General features: G+C 41.8%; 1 pseudogene; it reads right to left on the minus strand.

The window, feature by feature from the left end:
• Positions 1 to 20,475: 20,475 nt before the first annotated feature.
• On the minus strand, positions 20,476 to 21,781 carry LOC105826864 (annotated as a pseudogene).
• Between the last annotated feature and the right edge of the window lie 394 nt (positions 21,782 to 22,175).

Here is a 22,175-nt window from a genome sequence, read left to right on the forward strand (position 1 = left end):
GCAATGGCAACTAACATTTCTTAAGCATTTCCCTGTTTAGGGTAATGTTTTAAATATCTCATTTGTTCAACAAATTGTTGTTGAGCACTGACCACTTGCCGGGTGCAGTATGCAATATTAGGCATAGGGCGGTAAAAACCCACACTACCCACACCCTCATGGACCATACACCCTAGAAGGGGAGGCAGAAATTGAATAAACAAACTCATACAATATTATGTGAAGAGTATAATGAAAAATAAAATTTTTTTAAGATGATCTGAGAGAGTATCTGGAAGATATTGTATCTGGAAGAGAGAAAGGAGAAACCTTGCCTAAGAAAGTGTCATCTGAGTTGAGACCTAATAGGTTTCCATTAGGCCTGGGGTCCCCAACCTATGGTGAGTTCTAATATTCTACTATATAATAATAATAGAAATAAAGTGCCCAATAAATGTAATGCGCTTGAATCATCCCCAAACTATCCCCGCCCCCCCTCCTCCCTACCCGTGTCACAGAGGAAATGGCCTGAAAAAAAAAAAATGGCAAAAAAGATTGTCTGTCTCTTTAAAACTTCCCCCACTCTTTTTGGGAACTGCAGCCTGGGCTGCACCCCTGAGGCAAGTTAAGTCTTTTGTTAAAACTCCCAGGTGGCTGGTGGAGTTCACAGGCTTTGTCTTTGGCAGAAATGAGAGGATTAGAATAGTTAGAATAATTAACCACAATAATTACCTGAAGCTGAGAACCCTCCCTTTAAAAGCTTTGTATTTCTGCCTATGTTCAGGAAATTTGGGACTTTGAGATGAGGTCTACCATTTTTCCTCCTTTGCAAAGTGAACTCTCTTTCCTTCCCCCCCTAAACCACTTGTCCTTGTTCTTTTGATTCAGCCTCATGGACAAGTGGCCGAGTTTTCAGTAACACCCTGTCATGGAAAAATTGTCTTCCATGAAAATGGTCCCTGGCACCAAAAAGGTTGGGAACCAACACTCTGCAGTTGGTGAGAGGAAAAGCATTGCAGACAGACAGAAAAGGATGAGCAAAGCTGTGAGGGTCAGTACTACCCCTACTCCTAAATAACAAAAGAGTAAACTGATCCTTAAAGAGATAAATTAACTTTGGCTAAGGCAATGCAGTCTGTGACAATGTAGAGGTCAACTACAGATGTAATATAAGAGCTCCAGTAATGAAGGAGCCCATGGAAATAAAAGGACATTCATCCTCAATTGTTACACTGGTGAGTTCATCACATCTTACGCTTCAGATTGAATGTCTCTCCTCTGAATGTGACAGGGGAAAAAAAAACTTCCCGTGTCATGTACAGCATCTTACAATGCCTGGGCAGATCATTATTGCCATTATTATTATTTGGCTCCCTCAGAAGCTGTAGGCATTGGAGCACTGCCAATAACCGGAGATACGAGGTTCACTGAGCCAGAAGAATCATCCCATAAATCCTGATGCCATTTTGAGAACAGTAAAACACAAACAACCCATAACATTATAGAGCAAGAAGATGAACAAATATCACCTTCCCCCTGAATACGGGAATAAAGTGCACTGGATACATAAAAGGCTGACTATCTCATATAAAGGACACGGAGAACTACTGATGAAAAACAAGTGAAAAAAAATTAATTCCATTTTTCTGACTGGGTAAACCAGGTTACACTGTAGTGATGGGTCTAGGTCATGCTACCCCAAAATGTGGCACCGTGGCATGTTGAATATTTTACACTGAAAGAATCTGAGAAACAGCACATGCAGGAAGGACTCTCTGACCTTCTCCTGCCCTTCTCCCCTGGAGCAGGTCATAAGGAGAGGCTTTCTCCTTATACCTGAGGAAAGGAGCATCCCTATCTCCAAGACAAGGAACGGCAAAAGGAATCTAAACAGGCCTTGCGGTTTCCTCCAGTTTATTATGCTTAACTCATACTCTTTTTTTTAATTTTTTCCCCCTATCATATTTTTCTACAACTCTTCATTCTTCATTGAACCTGCTACAAAAACACTCAGGTTTTTATAGCAGGTTTCTTTGAGTCTTTATTTCTGTGTGAAGGCTCTCATGCCATGAAAAACTTGTATTAAATAAATCTGTATACTTTTCTCTTGTTAATCTGTCTTTCGTTACAGGGGCCCCAGCCAGTGAACCCAAGGTGGGTAGAGGAAAAAGTTATTTTTTCCTCCCTTCTAGTCGTTACCTGCAGAGCTGCCAGAGGCATCAGACCAGACTCCACCCCTGATCAGTGCCTATTTCTACCATTTTTTTCCTAACTAGTGCGTGAAAAGTCAATCAGCTATTAACACAAGGGTCTCTCCAAAGTCAGAAAGACAATTTTAGCGCTGAGAATGGAATCTGGGAATGGCAATAAGACTGGATCTGTGTCAGGTGCTAAAAGATAATTTTCAAAAAAAGTTAAATTCTGACTCATACAAATATAAAACTAACACATCAAATATATTTTTTAACTCATTGCTCAATGAGGGAACCAGTCAAATCGGAAATCTGGTTCAAGGAAGGGGCCAAAGAACAGACACATCTACAGATTAGGAATATTGAAATGAACTGTGAATGAAAGCAAGACTGTTCTCTGTTAGGTCTGGAGCCAAGAGAGAGACACACAAAGCCTCATGTGTAGCAAAATGCTGTTTATTTTGAGCATGTGAGTACAGATGGGTGGAGGCCAAAAAAGGCATCCACAAGAGAAAAGGGGAGAGCCTTGGGTTTTATAGAGGGTTTTTCTGGGAGGAGTAAACAAATTCTTTTCAAACAACCCGGAGGGATAAGGAAAATAAGTTCCCCTCTTGCATTCTATTCCTTTATCTCCCTAGGAAACAACCTGGAGGGATAAGCATTGTCCTTACCAGGAGGAATAGGGAAAGTTCCCTTTTATGTTTAATTCCTTTACCTCCCTAGGAGTCTGACAAAGACTACTGCCTAATACACCCCTAGAGAGGGGAAAGGGGTGGGTTTCATAGGAGATTTGGCTGGAAGTTTAGGGAGGGTGAATTCTTTAAGCCTAACACCCTCTTCCCAGCGAAGGAGGGGAATCTAATGAAGTTCAACTGCTTAGGACAGAGTTTGTATGTCTATATACAGGAATTAGTTTACATTGCTATCAGTTATCTACAGCTTCTTGAGTTGAAAAATTGTACAAAAACAATGAAGGCTAGAATTAGATAACTCAGGAGATGTGCTCTACACAATGCATGGCTTTCCACTGAAGCACAGATTCTTCCCCACACAGGAAATAGCCACCATGGCAGAACTGCCATTGCAGTAGATAGCTGCAATGTATAGACAAATAAAAATTTAAAATAAGAGGCTTAATTGTGCCTGTTGAAAAGAAAGAAAGAGGTTCTCCTCCCCTCCTTTTTCTTGGAGCATTTACTTTGTATAACTTAAAATTATAAGTGCTCTCTCCTCTCTTTGAAATGTATATAAATTCTTTTGAAAACCAGAAAGGCCTTTTGTCAGCTTTATGACCCAGGAATGTCTTTCTCAAGGACCTGGGAGCCATCTTTTTGAAATGCGAACATCAAGGGAGATAGCATTTCTATTTCTGTGGGAGGGTAGAAATCTAACTTCACTGGAGCCCGGAGCCTTGCTCTAGGTTGCAAAACCACCTCTTTTTTGTTTTTTTACTAATATTTTCGATTGAAAAATCATAATTATATGAATGGAGAACAATGTGATGTATTGATATATGAATACAATGTGGAATGATTAAATCAAGCTAATTAACATATCCCTCACCTCCTGTAATATTTTCTGTGGCGATACATTTGAAATTTAATCTTAGTTTTTTTTAAATACACAGTACATTATTATTGATTATAGTCACCCCGCTGTGCGATGAATCTCAAGCCGTCTAGCTGAAACTGTGTACCTTTACCAGCAAGTCCCCACCGGCTTGCTCCTCAGCCCACCGCTAGCTGCAGTAACCATCATTCTACTCTGTACTTCTAGGAATTCAACATTTTTGGATTCCACATGTCAACGGAAAAAAAGACCAAACTCTGTAAAGTAATTTTAAAGAGATTTACTCTGAGCCAAATTTGAGGACCATGACCCGGAGCCACACCCAAGAGGCCTTGAGCAAGTGGACTCGCTGAGGTTGGGTTACAGTTTGGTTTTAGACATTTCAGGGAGGCAGAGGTTACAGGTAAAGTCATAAATCAATACGTGGGAGGCATACATTGGTTTGGCCCAAAAAGGTGGGCCATCTCGAAGCAGGGGCTTACAGGTTATAGGTGGGTTAAAAGATTCTTTGGCCTGTAATTGGTTAAAGACATGAAGCTTTGTCTAGAGGCTTGGAATGTTTTAACATAAGGAGCTCTTTATCAGAAATAAGCCACTGGATATAGATTTGTTGTGTAAATTGAGGACCTGCAGGTTTGTCTTGCATACCCTTAGGCCTGTTAATGGGTTACAAAGGATGTCTCCAAGAAGGGAGGGGGGCATGATAAGGTATGTCTGACCTCCTTCCTCCTGGCAGGCAACTTAGTATTAGGGTATTCCTTTAGCCACGAGGGGGTCCATTTAGTCAGCCAGTGGGGGGTGGGGGGTTAGCCTTAAAATTTTATTTTAGTTCACACACACATGAGTGAAATCATGCAGTATTTGGTTTTCTGTATCTGGCTTATTTCGTTAGGCATAATGTCCTCTAAGTTCATTCATGTTGTCCCAAATGACAGAATTTCTTTCTTTTTCAAGGCTGAGTAGTATTCCACTGTGTGTATATATCACATTTTCTTTACCCTGTTCATCTGTCGATGGACACTTAGGTTGAATCCACATCACGACTAACGTGAATCGTGTTGCAGTGAACACGGGAGTGCAGATATCCCTTTGACGTATTGATTTTAATTCCTTTGGATACGTTCCCAGAATTGGATTGCTGGATCATATGGTAGTTCTAGTTTTAGTTTTTTTAGAGTTTCCTCAAAACTACCTCTTGTCATAAAGATAGGAGAGATTTGTTTTTCCTCCGACAAGCTGACACAGATGGTCAATCCAATTATCAAGGAAAGTTAGGATGAACTGTGTGTGACGAAGGGTGCTGTCAAGTCCTCTTACTTGAGGACTAATTATTGCTTATCTGGAGAACATGTTATGTAATGGGTTGTAGCTGCTTGGCTATATAAAAAGGTAAGATTTCTTTCTTCTTTGCAATTTTTTAGCAGATTGCCTGTGACGCATATCACATTCAGGTTTAATGTTTGTTAAATAATAAAAAATGCTATCTTTCTCTTCTATCTTTGTAGAAAGGATTTCTGGGTTGGGAGAAGATTTTGGTTTTAATTATATTTCCTCAACAATAATCAGTCTCTCCAGGTGTAACGCAAATCCCAGAAGCATCCAGCCAGCTCAAGAACCCTGTGAACCAAACTGCTCGCTCTGCTGACCATTGGTTCCTTGCCTCCAGACACAAGGAGGACTCCTTTTGCAAAGCCCAAAAGAGCATTGAAAAACCTTCCCCCATTCCAGGCATAAAGTAAACCCTACATGATATGTGTAGACTGACAGATGCAATCAGGAGGCCTGAAGAAGTAGGGCAGCCCAGGAGAAAGGAAAATAGCCAGAGCAAAGATAGCATCCCTCGATTGCTGTCACTGAACATCAGAAGTTGGCTCCCCAAATACCACCAACACAACCTGCTAACAGTCAAAGCTGACTTGATTGTTTAGCTCAGTTAAGGGAGAAAACCACCTAGGAATGCTTTGGAAGTGTCTGAGAAGGAGGAAGGTAAAGTCTGAATGGATAAGGATTGGAAGTTTGATCTAAGGCAAATATTTTTAAGAGGGATTAAAAAGGGAACTCTGGGTGGTCTTGGATAGGATTGGGTAAGGATTGTGATATAACAATCCAGAATTGGTGGAAGCAGTAAGGTGGAGATTTTGAGAAGAGGGATTTAAAAATTTTTAGGACAAATAAACTGCCTGTGGATGTTTCCCATTGAAAAGTTGTGTCTTTGGGGAAGTTCCTACAATGAGAAGTCAAACCATTTGCCTGAATAGTAAAGTCATGCTAATGAAGCCAGAGCAATAGCACAAACTTATATTAATGGAGACAGAAAGGCATGGCCTCAATTCCCAATGCCCAGGCTGTGTGGGGGCAGAGGGTTTTGATTTTCAGAAGCTAAGGCCAAAACTCAGACATTCAGGAAATGTTCTCTTTACTTTTCTGTAACTCAGCTTATTTTCTATTTTAGGCCCTGTAATGCTTTTAATATTCATATTTATTAATATTATCTTGAACGCACACACGAGATTTCTGGAGCAGAGCAGATTATCCATGAACTCCGAGAAATAAAGGAAGATTTATCTTCCCACAGGCCCTGATTATGCCGGAAAATCATCTCAGCCCATTAGGGCCCATCATACCACTTTTCCCAGGGCTGCATCTAGGTTTCAGGGGCTTTTAAAATAGAAGGCAAGAGGAGGGAGCCATTTCTGGTTCTCTGTGTCATTTGTCCTCCTGGGATCCCTCCTATCTGGCATGTGTTCATCAGCCCATCTTTTACCCCAGAGGTATCCCTTCTCTCTCTCACCTGGTCCTCACTGCCTCGCAGCAACTCTCTTACTCCCATGCTTTGGGCACAACTATACCTTCGGGTTGGGTGTGGTCCTCTCTCTGATGCTGTCTTACTGTCGCTCTTAAGCCAGAATCAACTTGCAGCTCTCAGCCTCCAGGTCCTTCTGGCTCTGCAGACATCCAACCAGGAAACATGGTGCAAGGCTCTTCTATATAGTGAAATAACCCACATACCTCTGCTCTCATCTCTATCCCTCTTTGCTCTAACTTTCCCAACCCAGAGACTCTCAGCAGTTGGGGGAAGCCATTCCTGCCTCAAACTTCTAACTCTCAAACACTCATTCTGTGCATCTCTGCTCCACTATACCAGAGTTTCTCAACCTCAACACTATTGACATTTTTGTCCATTACTTTTTGTGGTGGGGCCTTGTTCTGTGGATTGTAGGATGTTTAGCAGCATCCTACACACACTCAGTAGACACCCCCACATTGTGACAACGGAAAATGCCAAATGTTCTCTGTGGCGAGAAAATATCCCCAGGTTGAGAACCGTTGCCCTAAAATCTTAGGTTTTGGTGAAATAAAAAACAAAAGGACAGTCCCTGAATATTTTATCCTGACTGCCTCATTTCCCCCTAGATGTACTGAACTCAGGATCGCCTTCCTGGACAAATAGGAGCAAGAAAAAAAGAAAGGAAATTTGGTGGAGGAAGAACATGAGTTAATATTTCCTATTGGCATCCCTTCTCCTGACCACTCCATCCTAGTGCTGTTCAAGGTCACCCGGGGGCTTACTAAAAATGCAGAATCTCAGGCCCCACCCATACATACTGAATTAGAAGCTAGGGATTGGACCCAGCAATCTGTATTTTAACAAGATCTTTAGGTGGTTCTTATGTCATGGAAATAAATGAAGACCACCCGAATGAGTATCAGGAGAGGCTATTTATTCAGAGCTTGCTATAGCAAGGAAGTCAGCCACCATCACTTACATTCGGCAGAGTTTCAAAGGCAGGCAGGGGAGTGGAAAATCTTTACTGACATGGGAAGTTGAAGGAAGGCTATTAGAAGTAGGACAGGCTAGGGAATTGCTTTGGGAACATGTTTCACTTTCCCTGGTTACTCCTGAGTTGGAAATGAGGCAAAAAGAAAACTAGCGAAGCTGGCAGTTGTTAGCCAAGTCCTAACTGTTGTGCATCAATTGCTACAGAGATTGTGGTTCGGCTTCCTAGACTGATCGCTTCAAAGGTTAGGTTAGGGGTTCGGTTGGGTTAGGTTCTATGATCATAGATAGTCTGGCCATTGTCTAGCTGTATATTCCATCTCTCGGCTGCTAAATCTGGAGAATCATTGCTCTTTTCAAAATACCTGGCTGAGCCAGGTGCTGCACATTCAAAGGTACCCTCAAGGATCTGACAGCTTAGCAGAGAACACTAAACCTTCCTGCCATGCAAATCACACTGAGGCAGAGGGCCATAAAGGAGGCCAAAACAAGATGCCCTGAGAACAGAGAGGAGGAAATAATTCCCTCTGACAGGGAGCTCAGGGAAGGCTCCCAGATGGTGCAGCATGTGTTTTGAACCTTGAAGGATCAGTGGGATTTCAAAACAAAAGGGAGAAATAAGTTAAACCTGCTACTTCTGAAAAAAGAAAAGATTTATAATCATTGAGAGAGGCTGCAGGGCTTAAAAATAAAAACTGGTCTCTTTAGGCTGGAGGGAAGGGATTGGTCATGCAATTCACCTAGAAGCCCACCTATTGTTCCATACTGTATCTGCCTCTTTGTGCCAGAAAAAAACATAAGACCAGAGCCAGGTACGGATCGATGCATGTTCAGAAGCAATCAGCCCTTGCTTTCTGGCAGGGAGCGTCTTTGCCTCTGGTCAGCACTTAAAGACTAAAGATGCTCAAATAACAGCATGCATGTGTGTAGCAGGAGGAAACGCAGGGAAGCATCAAGTCCTAGAAGAGGAGAGAAGATGAGACTGTCGTATGAATAACCTGTGCAGAGTGTGGGGAAGGACAAAGAGGAGGGGTCAGAAGTGAGAACGAAGTCAACCCAGGGACAAAAAAGGAAAGGCAAAACATGAAAGGTTGAATGAAGATGGGAGGGCCAAAGGAGAAGGTGCCTTCCTGAGAGTTCATCATGAGCCCAGGAGGGAGAAGAGAGCAAAGTCTGCAAGGGGAAAGGAAAGGGGTTATAGCCTGTTTTATAATGCTGGGATTATGAAAAAGGAGAAGAATGGCAAATCATCATGTCTTCCTCAGGTGTGGAAAGTCCCAGTGCTCAGAGCTGTTTATCGCCCATCCCCATCCACAGCACGGAAGCGGGGAGCCCATTGGTCGGCGCTGCCCAGTGAGTCACAGAGTATAAGAGGAGGGACACAACAGCAGGCACAGTGAGCACAGGGACCGGCGCACCGCTTTCTTCCCTGGGAATAAGGAGAATGTAGGAGACTTTCTCTTCCCATCTCTTCTCCAGAGCCAACAGTTCCTCCACCTTTCCTCTTTTTCATTTCTGGGCATTCAACTTTTATCTTTATAATACAAAGAAAGCAAGGAGGGCTAGATAAAACAAATCTTCAAAACCGTCTCGTCCTCTAAGTCTGCGATCCCCGTCGACTCATAGCAGTCCATGACCTGTTAGGGACCTGGCTGCAGAGCTCCACTGCCTACCCCTAATCCATGGAAAAAATCGTCTTCCGTGAAATTTAGGAAACGGGGGCCACACAGCAGGAGGTGAGGGGCCAGCGAACCAGCAAATCTTCATCTGTATTTACAGCCGCTCCCATCGCTTGCATCACCACCTGAGCTCCACCTCCCTCCCACCTCTCCACCCCCGTCTGTGGAAAAATTGTCCATGAAACTGATCCCTGGTGCCAGAAAGGTTGGGGACCACTGACCTAAGGTACATGATAAAAGAGAGATATTTTTAGACTACAATCAAAGTCCAAATATAGGCATTCCCTCAAATCCACAGCATTTTCCCATAATCCCTCTCTCAACAGAAATATTCTGATTCCAATTAATTTTCCCGGCAAATATCCTGAAACGAAGAGCCATTGTATGTAGGTCAGGCAGGCACAATTGTCACTGAGAGATCTAGCCCTCAGCTAAAGGGTGAATTAGACGTGGTTAGTCTTTCTATGCTTTCTAAAGCCAACAAAGACAAGTACCATTTGATCCAGCTGTTATATGCCAGGCACTGGGGATAAGCACCTTTACATAAATTCATACTTAATTGGAATAACAACGTTGGAAGCCAGCGCTATGATCCATGACTGACAACTAAAACACTGAGGCCAACTGGCTAAGTGGTGAACAAACCAGCCACACCATCAGAAAGTGGTGGAACTGAGGGCTGAACTCTGCTATGCTGAGTCCCAATCTGCCCACGTAGGTGTTCATCCTTCTCAACACCGGCCTGGACTCATGAAGGACTTTGCTCTTTGAAGAGGATTTGTTGCCAGTCATTTACAATTTAGTGTATTTTTCCAAGTATGCATGTTCTAGAGAACATGAGTACCATGAACTATGGGTTCCATAAGCAAATAAATTTGGAAAGCACTAAGCTAAACAAATTTTAAAAGATTTCTTTATTGCAGGACTTTTCAGATCCTTGATTATGGTTATGTACATTGTGAAATAAGAAGCTGATACAGCAATAGGATGGAGCGAGGCATTGGGAGGGTACATTATCATGCTCCAAAAGGGGATTTTGTGAGATAACATAAGGCACTGGTTAAGCTCTTAGTCTCTGGTCCAGACTCATTGGGTTCAAATCCCAGATCTATCACTTATGAGATCAGATCTAGGGTCTTGCCAAGTTACTCAACCTCTCTATGCCTTGAAAAATGGAGATAATAAGAGAACTTACCACTTCCATGGTTATGTCATAAAGATTAAATGAAGTGATAGGCACAAAGTACCTTTAGAATACAGTCTGTGTGGCAGCCATGAAAATGTGCCTCTCAGATCTCCTATTGCAAGGAGTAAATTGACTGATAGCCCAGCTGCCACCCCTCTGGATCCACCAGTGTGTTTGTGTTGAGGCCACATTTTCTCTGGCAATGCACAGCATGGGCACCAGTGCCAGCCTATTCCTGTGGGACACGGGCCTCCTCTTACAGCTGGCTTCAGCTCTAGGACTTCCACCCTGACTGGAACTTCCATAGCACTGCACTGTAATCTGAGATGCTTCCTACCTAATCCCCCTCTTTTTCTGCTGCACCTGATTCTTCCCCTTTATGCTTCAGGTGTTTCCCTAATAAATCTCTTGAGTGTCTAATCTCACTTTAGCATTTTCTTCCTGGAAGACCCAAACCAACATGGGCTGGTATAGTCAGGCATAGCCTACAAAGTTAGTTGCTCATGAAGTCCCTTACTCAGAAGAATCCCATGGGACACATTCCATACAACACACTTCAGGAAAGGAATGAATATATCTGTTATCAAGCTTACCGGTAGCAAGAGGCATTTTTTGAACATCTGTTACAAGGGAGCAGAAATGAGAGTAGAAAGATCTTCAAGTTAATTCAAAATCAAATTGCATACCAGTACCCAACTTAGCATATATGCCTGGGTCTATCTGGCATAATGAGTAGACTTTACTGGTACTGGGGGACATAAAATAATCTGTGAAACTCTTAAGTTCTCTTTCTGCCATAGGACCCTGTGAATTCGAAATAGCTCCATGAGAACCAAATTGCCCTGGTGAAACTAGGAATAAAAATTGAAGGGCAGGGGGAATGGAAGAATGCATCTATTATATGACACCATTTCTCAGTCATCCAGTCATTCCTGGACTCATTCATCCATTTAACAAACAAATATTGAGCTCTCACAATGCACTGGTCTCATTCCTCGATGCTGAGGATACAGTGATGCAACAGTCAGACGTGGAAACAACTTCAAAAAAATGTGATAAAGGCTAGAAGAAAGAATCATGTACTGTATGAGCACAGAGGACAAAGTACCTGACTTTTCCTAACACTGAGAAGGAGACTTTCAGGAAGATAAGCAGTAGGGCATTCCATGCAGAGAGAACACGGTGTGCTAAAGATTGGGAGTGTGAAGGAAAGAGCACAGATTTGGTCAGAAAGCTGATGCTGATCATAACATCTAGGATCAGAGTTCATGGTGGGAGGATACTATAATGAATGACTGGCAGAAGTCAGACCCCAATGGGCTTCCTACAACACACTAAGGACTGTGTACTTCCCCATGCAGAAGGCAGAAAGCCATGTAGTCCTGCTTAGAACTGAGCCCCAATCACTAGATATGGGAACACTGGGAACCTCCCTTAAGTGGGTTGGGCCCAAACTAGCAGTTGTTAGGCCCTATCAGTTCACAGTACGAATATAATAAAGCAGGAATGGAGCACATGAGACGTTGCACAGGAATACATGTGCATTATTGTTTTGTCCCCAGAAGAAAATAAGCCAATTCCATTGAAAATCATCAACATACAATTGCTTTGAACCACTTACAAGTGATAGAAATGCCCATATTTTCTGTCATAACAACAAAATAAACACTAATAAAATAGGACGTCGTAAAGAGTTGAGATTTCAGAGAGGCCTCGGAATTTTTTCTCTAGCAAGTGTCAGGGTAAACTGTATTCAACCAAAAGGAAACTTCTAAATCTAAAAAAAAAAAAAAAAAATAGTTTCAGGGTCCTTGTATCATGTGACTGTTCTTTGTGCCCTCATTTTACTCTGTGCTCAAATTTTTTTAAATCTCCATTTTAAAAGCCCATGCATATTTTATGAATTGAGCCTAAATGTCCCATCATCACAAATTCCTAAAACTCTTTCTGCTCAGGAACTGATCATTAGTGAATTCATTTTGTATTCTAGTGGTTGTCAAAGGCCGCTCTGAAGGTGCTACATTGAGTTTTGACATTAATTGATGAACACTTAAGCTCATCATAACTCTGCTGGGATTCAGAACAGCAGAAATTAGAAAGATGAATTTCAGAAGATGAATCCATTGAAAAGAAATGTGACTTCAGAGTTATTACTGTTGAATGCTTGGAGTTCCGTGACATCCACACAGAATGCAGCAAGGGCTCTGGCTGCTGTCAAGCACAGTGCTGGGGGCAGGGGGAGAAGGGTTATTCTGCATGCCATGCGTCAAGCAGAACTGGACCAAATCAGCAAACCGACTTCACAGTCCCATGTCCTGGGCACACATGAGAACTAGGTTTGCCTTATTCTCTTAATGAGTTAAAGATGAGCATCTCCAACCGGGGAAAAAACTACTTAGGTGGAAATCATAAAGAGTTCTTATTTCTATTACTACCGAAGGATTTGTAGAAATGGAAAATGTCACTCTTAGGCTAGGAGACAGGAATCAGGGCCTTGGAATCCCATCAGCTTTGACAAGCAAGTATTAAATACAGACATTGAGATAGGAAGAAAATAGAGCAGTTTTCTTTGGCAGCAGTGGGTACTTGCTCAGCGGTGCTATTTGAATAACTCATTGAGAGCTCGGTAAGGGTCAAAATATTACAGAGCTTTCTGAAGACAGAAAAAGATGGTGAAATGATGACAAGATAAGTTGAAAATCAATGCATATTCAAAATCCATAACTGCCATCTCAACTTGGGACCAAACTTTTCTGGGGTCACATTTCCAACATTGCATAAATAACTACCTCCCTCATCCTTGAGTCCTTCTGATTTTTCCCTTTGCGTAAGGGAGAAAAGAAACATCATGTCAAATAATTTCAGGCCAGGTATGGTGGTACACATCTGTAATACCAGCTACTCAGGAGGCTGGGGCAGAAGGATCACTTGAGCCCAGGAGTTTGAGGCTACGGTGAGCTATAATTGTGCCTCTGCACTCCAACCTGGAAACACAGTGAGACCCCACCCCGTCTCTTAAAAAAATAATTTTCAGCTGCCTCTAGCCTCTCCTAATGTCTGAAAAGCATTTTATACATTAGTCTTACCCTCTTGTTTCTAGAATCCCTACCCCTATTGATTTTTTTGCGCAATAAAGGTATCAGAACTAAAACAATAAAACATCTAAGTAGATGGCTCATGTTATAATTATAAAATTTAGAATTGTGGTTGGAGTGCAAGAAATTCACCATTTTTTTGATTCACTAAAAAATATGAAGCTAATTTTGTCTAATCCTAAACCAGGAAGATGTGGGGAATTTTCCTTTTTTGCCATTCCCAGGATTTTGGTGTTCAGGGTCCCACCATAAATTCCTGGAAAGAATTAGAAACGTCTTAAGCTATCAAACAGGTGAGAGTTCAATACAGGGTAGGTTGGATGGGATGAGGTGCTGAACAAGTGTTGGACCACAGATTAGCATCAGTCCTAAGGTCAGCAGATCATCTGATGCCCTGGTTGCTGTTGATTAATGGTCCTCACTAGATACCAAGAAGAACACAACTGGGCATCCACTGGATCCTGGTGTTGATAATAGCTGATTGCTCCTTTGAAGGCTCATCACAGTCTCCAGATCTTATGATCTGGGGTCTTTGTATCCCTCCCCTTCACCGCTTTCCCTGCCTGTGGCATCTTTTACCAAGTCTGCATGTATAAAAAGTAGAGATTTGAATATTTCTTGATCTGCAGTACATGACCCATATCTCACTGTCTGGATTGAGGGGAATAGGAGGGAGGCCCTCAAAGTGCAGCAGAATAATGCAATGATCACAGAGGGGATAAAAGCATGCCATTCATCATCAGTCTGAGTTCTTTATTTCAAAACACAGAAAACAATTGGCTAATTTAAGCAGAAAATTGATTAGAAATATGGAATATGTCAATTCACTCAATTTAATTATTCCACATTGTATTCATAAATTATATCACTCTGTACTCCATAAATACATACAAATATAATTTGTCAATTATATTTGTTTGTCAATAAAACACTAAAAAAAATTTTTTTAAAAAAAAAAAGATACTGAATAGTTTACAGAATCATCAGGAGGGCTGGAAAACCAGGTTTAGGAAACCGCCAGTATAACATCCAAAATTATGTGACAAAAATGGTCCTCTGAAGACATCATTATTATTACTGCCATGCACTACACATTGTGGCAAATCAATATCACTAAATCTGGACCCTGGACCTTGCCTCCCACAACACAACCACAGCCACCTGGAAACCAGACCTTCCTACACTTGTCACCACCATAAGAAAATGTTCCTCCTAGTTCCCTCTTGCATCACCAGATCCAAGTTCAGAGTCTGGGAGATATGTATTTTATTAATGAAGCTAAGGTCATTTCTCTCCACTCCAGATGCAAAGGATTCCCGGAAAGCTAGAAGCCATTCTTTTCAGCAGGATGACTCTACCTACCACTACGATTCATCAGATGGGAAATTCCCCAATGTAGGAAGGCATTTGTATATGAATTGCCAAAACATAATAAGAAATGTCTTCTGAATTAAGGTTTTCAAATACTATCCTGACTCAATCATTTAAAACCATTTACTTGTCTTTTTATCTCAATGATTTATTTATATTCTTTGAATTCAGTTGCTTGCTGTGTCCATGGATCTTTTATAAAGTGGGTGTATCAGTTAAAGTTAGATTCAGCTGCAAGTTACCAAGACATTAAAAATAACTGTGATTTAATAAGCTACTTTTTTTCTCAAATTTGAGAAGTACAGATATAGTCCAAGGCTGGAATGACATTTCATGGTGACAGAGACCCAGGCTCCTTCAGCACTATTGCTCTGCCATGTATAGCTTCCACTTCGAAGGTACCTTCATGATTTAATATAGCTGCTAAATCTACAAATATTATGCCTACATTCTAGCCAGCAGTAAGAAGAAAAAAAAGAGAGGCATATTCTACCTCTTTAAAGACACTTCTAAGAAGGTATACACACTACTTACATCAGTTTACATCCCACTGGGCAGAATTCAGCTACTTAGACATGTGGCCAATCTAGCTGCAAGGAAAGTTGAGAAATACAGTGTTTATTCTACGAGGCCATGTGCCCAGGTGAAAATTAGGAGTTCTACTACTACAGAAAATGAGGAAAATGGGTATTGGAAGACACCTACCAATCTTTGACACAATAAAGTACCTTTACGGCTGAAAGTATGGAATTACAGAGAAGTTAAGTTACCTGTCCAAGGGGTGGTGATAGGCAAACTCTCCAGTCTCCCAAGAAGCAGATCGGTTTGGCCTCTCTGATCATTATTGCAAACTTTTTGGACATGCACCATCCAAATTTCAAGCATCAGAGTATATCCCACTCTTTCCATGGTCCCTTCCTTAATTAAAAAAGCCTATCTTGGCTCTCTAAACTTTGTAGGACTCACTATTCTTCTTACCACTGTTGTAGAGGAATTCTAAAATCGTCCCCAAACTCTCTGTCGTCTGGTGTATCTGCCCTGTAGAATCCTCTCTCCTGGGAGTAAAAGGGATCTATGAATACGACAGGACAGTCACTCCCATGATTGTTACATTATATAAGACTCTGTCTTAGCAAAGGAGAGATTCTCCTGCTGGTCTTGAAGAAGTGAGCTGCCATGTCATGAGAGGGACACATATCAAAGGACTGGGAGTGGCCCCTAGTAGCAGAGAATAGCCCGCAATTGAGAAAAGGAGAACCCCAATCCTACAACTGTAAGGAACTGAATTTTTCTAACAGCTATAAGAGTTTGGAAAATAACCTCAAGCTCCAAAAAGGAACACAACCCAGTTGACACCTTGATTGAAGCCTTGTAAGATCTGCAACAGAGACCTAGCTAAGCCGCACCCAGATTCCTGACCCATGGAAACTGTGAGATAATAAGTGGATACTGTTTTAAGCCACAAAGTTATGGTAATTTGTTATGCAGCAATAAAAAATTAATACCACTACAGCATTACTTGGTATTATTAAGAGAAAGAAAAGGGGGGAGATAGAAGTTGCAACCAGTCAAGTCTTACTTTGCTGCGGGCATAATGTCAGGGGCTCTACATACATTATTGTATTAATGTCTAATAGATTAGCATATGGGAAGAAAATAAGGCTCAGAGAAGTTAAGCAATCTGTACAAAGCATAAAGCTAGAATGGCACAGAATTGACGAACTGGACCAAGCATTTTCCAGTACTTTTCAAATGATTGTTTAAATGAATAAAAAGTCCTTAAAGCAATAGATTCTAAACTTTTGGTGAAGTTATCCAACAATAAAATTTTTTTGAGTACTCATCACTAATATTTATTTATATTTGCTAAATTATATGTTTATAAATTAGACATTTTCTTGTTTGAATAAACAGTTGATTTTCTGTTTTTGATTTTCCTAATGTGTTTAGCCATTGGCTTTTTAAAAGGGAGGAAAAGAGGGTGAGGAGAAGAGGAAGGAGGGAGAGAGGGACTGCAGGACAGAAGGAAGGGCAGTTGTGATCCAAGAGTTGAATGTCATTGAGGAGGAGGAGCACAGGGAGGAGGAGCTTATGAAACAGAGGACTACATTTGAAAGCTAAAATAGCACAAGAAACATAAGCATTTCTTAAGTGTTTTCTATACTGTATTTTATGGACCAAATGCAACATAGTATGTCAAGGAAAGTTTCTACAAACTTCCCTGGGAACTGTTGTAGGAAAATTGAAAGTCAAATGTGGACCCTGTTGTTTAGATTAAAGCGTAAACAGTCCTATTACAAGAGCTCCTGGTGACTGCATAAAAATTGTTGTGCCCCTTCCCACAATTGGATTTTACAGTATGGTGATTAAACTTTTTGAAGTGCTGGTATTCTGGTTTACATCCTCCTGATCGATTTCATTCTCTCTTTTGTCTTGTTTTTGATTTATTCCAGAAATATTATTATGACTTGTGTTCATCATTTCAGAAGGCCTCGTTTGTGTAAATTTTCAATCTCCCAATCTTGTTCCGGTAACATATCTCATGTCTAATTAGTTTCAGATATTTCAATAGCAGATGATAGTCTAGCTCGGGCTAATTACAGCTGTTAATGCAAGATAATGATATAGTGGTAATAAAAATACCACATCTCTTTTCATATTTTGGAATTTACTATAAGCTCCTCCAGAGCTCAGAGAAGATCATGTTTTCATTGCTCATCCTTGAGACTAAAAGAAATGTCAGAAATCACATTTCAGTACACAATTAATATTTCTGCGCCCAGCTGGCTGTGTGGGCTTTCAGATTGCAAATCTAATCTGCTTTGCAAGCTTTCTACCTAATTCTTGGCTTTATCCCCAGATTAAATACTGAATGCTGTTTTAGCTGCTAATTTCTTTGGACAGGCCATCAGTATTGCAAAATAGAGACACCATTTTTCCTAGCAATCATTTCTCAAGTCACAGAGATAACTGCTATAGTTTGCACTAAATCAGTTAGGGAAATATATCAATTAATCTCCCACTGTTCATATATCTCTTAAAGGTTCGGGGACAAGTAAAGTGAATAAATAATAAAGAGATTGACAACTCCTTATAAGAAGAGACAAAAGAGATTGGGAATTCTTTTGTATTTGTTTTTAATTTAAAAAGGCAAATGTAAACAAGATAACATAATTAAAACCTCTAAAATCAGAAACCCTGTGAATAGGTGGCCAAAGAGTTGTTCAAGAAATTCTAGAAGATAGCCACATTCTTACCTGAAAGAGGCAATTGAAAAGGAATGGAGGTCATTGATAATCCCAGGCTAAAACTTGTCAAAGCACAGTACAAAATGGACTTAACGTATACACTTATTATTCTATAGATGATATGCAAATATGTAAGAAAAGACATCAGAAGTTTAAAATAGTCTGTTGTTATGATTTCTTATAAGAAATAAAGACTGAGAAATGAGAACTGAATTTAGAAAACTAAACTTGGAAATTTACCAAGAGTGTAAATACGCAAAACCCAGTCTCCATTGTCTGGAAGAAAAAAGCAAAGATCCTAAAAGATTTAGTGTAAATAACTGCTGAAAACCCTGCTCTGTGCCCCCATATCAATTAAAAGTGACTGCAACCTGCCTGCTTCACCTAATCCTGGATTGTTAAAACCCATCCCCAAACCACCCACACTCTAAATCTAATTCCAATCCTGGACTGATAAAAAAATCAAAGAGTATTTTTAAGATACGGTTGAGACTCTGTTCTTAGTTCTCTCTCTTGTCTGGCAACAACGTGAATAAACCAACTTGTTTGTTTGGCACAGGTTTTCCCGGTGAGCTTTAAGAGATCTATAGCACTTACTACCCTTCATTCTTTTTCATTCTTTTTATTTTATTTCACTTTTTTGTATTTTTTCTGGGCTTCTTACATCGAGGATTAAAATAAAATCAATGCAACATTGGCTTTCCATTGTGCCAATTATTCTCATCTACAAAACACTCCAGCTGCTGTCCTAGTGAGCAGCTGAATATTCACCCTACGTGTCTTTCTCTCCCTTCATTCTCCACCTCCTCCAAGCATCTTCCCAGAGCTGTGAACATGGTTCCTATATACAACACACACAAGCCATTCAAAATTTCCATCACCCTCCTCCTTCATGTCAGAGCCTTGCAGCATTTTTCTTCTTTTCCTCATAGTGTCTCCTGATCTTAGAAAAATTGTATAAGTACTAAGAAAAACTAATGGATCAAAGTTTAGGATAAGTTCTAGCCTAAATTCTCATTGCTATGCAGACTTCATTTCTTAATACCTCCATTTGGACAATTATACTTGTGGCGTGGGGAATGAACAGATGTATATGTATAGGCCTCATAAATCCAGGTCACATGTGCACAGGTTCAGTAAAGTACTACAAAGCGCACACACACACACACACACACACACACGCACACACACATGACACCATTTCAAAACTATTCAAAACCTTGACTTGTGTATCTTGAAAACCAGAAAGAGATCTCTGTACCTAATCTACAGAAATGTTTATTTAAATCTTTACTTCTTCCGTATGTCACAGCTGCTCCTGGAACTCTCTGGGAACTTCCTCTATCCCTAGCCCACCTCATTATCTGTCTTCTTTTTCTCCTCTCTGTAGAGTCCTTTATTATGTAAAGTGTTTTTTGGGGGAGTGAGCATGGCTGTGCTCCAACAAACTTCATATATGGACCCTGAAATTAGAAGTTCATGTAATTCTCACCGATCACAAAATACTATTCTTTTAATTTTTCCCCCAACCATTAAAAAATATAAAAATCATTCTTAGCCCATGAGCTACGCAAAAAGTGGCGTTTGGCCCTAGTTTTCCAATGATTGATCTAAAGCTTTCATTTGTCTAAAAAGCTAGAAAGGGAACCTGTTTGGTGCTGACCCTGGATCTACTCATTCCTGGACCCAAACTTATTCTCTGACCTTTCTTGCCTCTGTATCTCCTCTTTTCTCGTGGTGGAGCTTTCTCTTGCAGTCCTTTCATCTACAGCTGGGACGCAACCATCTCTGAATAACCTGTTCCTGGTTGCTGGCACTCTACCAAGGCAGCATGTGTCATGTCAGGGCAAGGCAGCTCATACGGCGCCTGTGGGCTAACAAGGTGAGTGTAGCCTGGAGAAACAAACCAACCAGTAGCTCAGGGAGCTCCTATGTAAATGTGGTTAAAATCCACTCCAGAGACGTAACAGAGAGGAGTAATTCCCACTTCCAGCTGAAGAACAAAAGGTGAAAGACCTCCATTGACTGACTATAACAAAGCACAGAGGTTCGATAAATATCTGCCTTTGTTTTTATCACATTCCAGTAATTTGACACAGCAGCCAGAAAGTACTTATACCAAGTCCCAGCTGGGGAGTGGGAATATTCGACTCTCAAGTCAGGTACCAGAACTGAGCAGAGAGGAGGCCTCAAATAGAAGAGAGACCCAGCCAGACCATCCATCTTCCCTGCCCTTGGCTGGGAGCCACAGATCCCCCATGACCCATCGCCGCCCTGATCTGGGTCTTCCACCATTAAGGCTCAATGTCATCTTTGGTACCAGCAGGTTTCTCAGTGTCTTCCCACACCCCTCAGAACAGAACAAATGATTGTTTTCCTCACTTCATGGTGATGGGAACATCTTCCACATCTCAGGGGACTGCACTCTGAAGCTCATTCCTGATTTCAGGGGGTAGTTGTGTATGGAGCTGCAGCCAGAACAGTTCCAGGAGGGCCTCTTTCTGATCTATGGCCAAGTCTGCCTTGTAGCACTGAAAGTCAGGAGGCATTGGTGCCAGAGCATGGGAAGCTTGCAATTCTCTGTCCAGAACACCATGAAATGGAAGACCAGGGCATCCAGCACCCGGTAGGGCAGCATGTACTTCTTATCCAGCAGCAGTCACAGGAAGATGCTGCTGGCACCATTGTATTCCATCTCAGCAACTTTCAGCATGGCTACACAGGGGTGCAATACAGGGATGGAGCCCTTAGTGATGGCGCTACCCACAATGATGGTTTTCTGGAGGGTACAAGTGCCTGACTTGCACAGTGGGATCAGGATTCCTTAGAGCCAGGTTCCAGGCTTGAACAAGGCTTTCTTGAGTGCCACGTAGAGCTGGAAGTTGAGTTGTTTGTATTCGGCAATGTCATCTTGTTCCCAGGGGAGCACGACGAAGTTGTAGAAGCACTGGGCCATGCATTCCTACAGTTTAGAGGCAAAAATCCTGGTGGAGGCTTGATATGTGGCAGCTGCAGTCCAGGCCTCAGATCTGCGACAAAGAGGATTTGCTCCCAGTTGGAGAGTGCAGGGATGATCTAAAATGCCTTGCGCAGTTTCCCATTAAAATTCTTAAATAACACTTCCTGGACTCCCATGTAGACCTCCAGGACCTGGGGTCCAGCTGAGGCATAAGGAAGTCCAACACCTCTGATATGACCATCTCAACCTCTGCTTCTCAGGCAGTTTCTCCATGAGGAAGTCAGCCAGGGTACCTGGCAGGAGGGTTTATTGTTCCTGAACATCTCAATGGCATACTCACCCTCAGGGTCCACGACCAACTCTACATGGTGGCCCACTCCTGTCACTATGGCTGTCTTCTCCAGGGTGGGTTACTCCTTGTCCTTGTCATGTGATCTATGCTGGGGCATTCCTGGACCCAGCCACACGGTGTGTTCCCACAGTGCCACAGGCCTGCCCCCAGTCCCATGCTCAGCCTGGAGCTCCTCCTGTTGCTGCCTTGCTTGCTGCAAAATTCATCGGCTCAGCCAGGGCCCCACATACTCTTCTTCCTCTTCTGGGGATCTGGGACTCTGACACTTTTCACAGGCCCCTATCTGTACTTTGTCCCCAGCCAGGATCTGCTCAAACAAAGGTGCATGTTTTTCCTGACTCCTGGCCACATGACCCGCCTTGAATTTGGTCATTTTTCTTGAAAAAGTCGCCAGGAAGTTTCACATGTGGGGACATAGGAATGGCCAGAATGTGTTTATGTGAAGTGTTTAATGTGCAGCAGAATCAACTGGGGGGTCTGTTAAAACACAGATTGGTGGGCTCCATCCCAGAGTTTCTGATTAAGGAGGGCTGGAATGGCACCCCAGAATTTGTATTGCTAGCAGCTTCCAGGTGATGGTAACGGTTCAGGGATTAGTCTTTGAGAACTGGTGATGTAGGTCATCTTAGCCTCTCTGGTTGAGTCCTCCTTTTTTCCTTCTGTCTTTTTTCTTTTTTTGTCGAGACAAGGTCTCGCTTTGTCTCCCAGGCTAGAATACAGTTGCACAATCATAGTTCACTGGAGCCTCCAACTCCTGGGAGCAAGCA

This window comes from Propithecus coquereli, unplaced genomic scaffold (genome assembly GCF_000956105.1).
Source record: "Propithecus coquereli isolate 6110/MARCELLA unplaced genomic scaffold, Pcoq_1.0 Scaffold93, whole genome shotgun sequence".
Taxonomy (NCBI): Eukaryota; Metazoa; Chordata; class Mammalia; order Primates; family Indriidae; genus Propithecus; species Propithecus coquereli.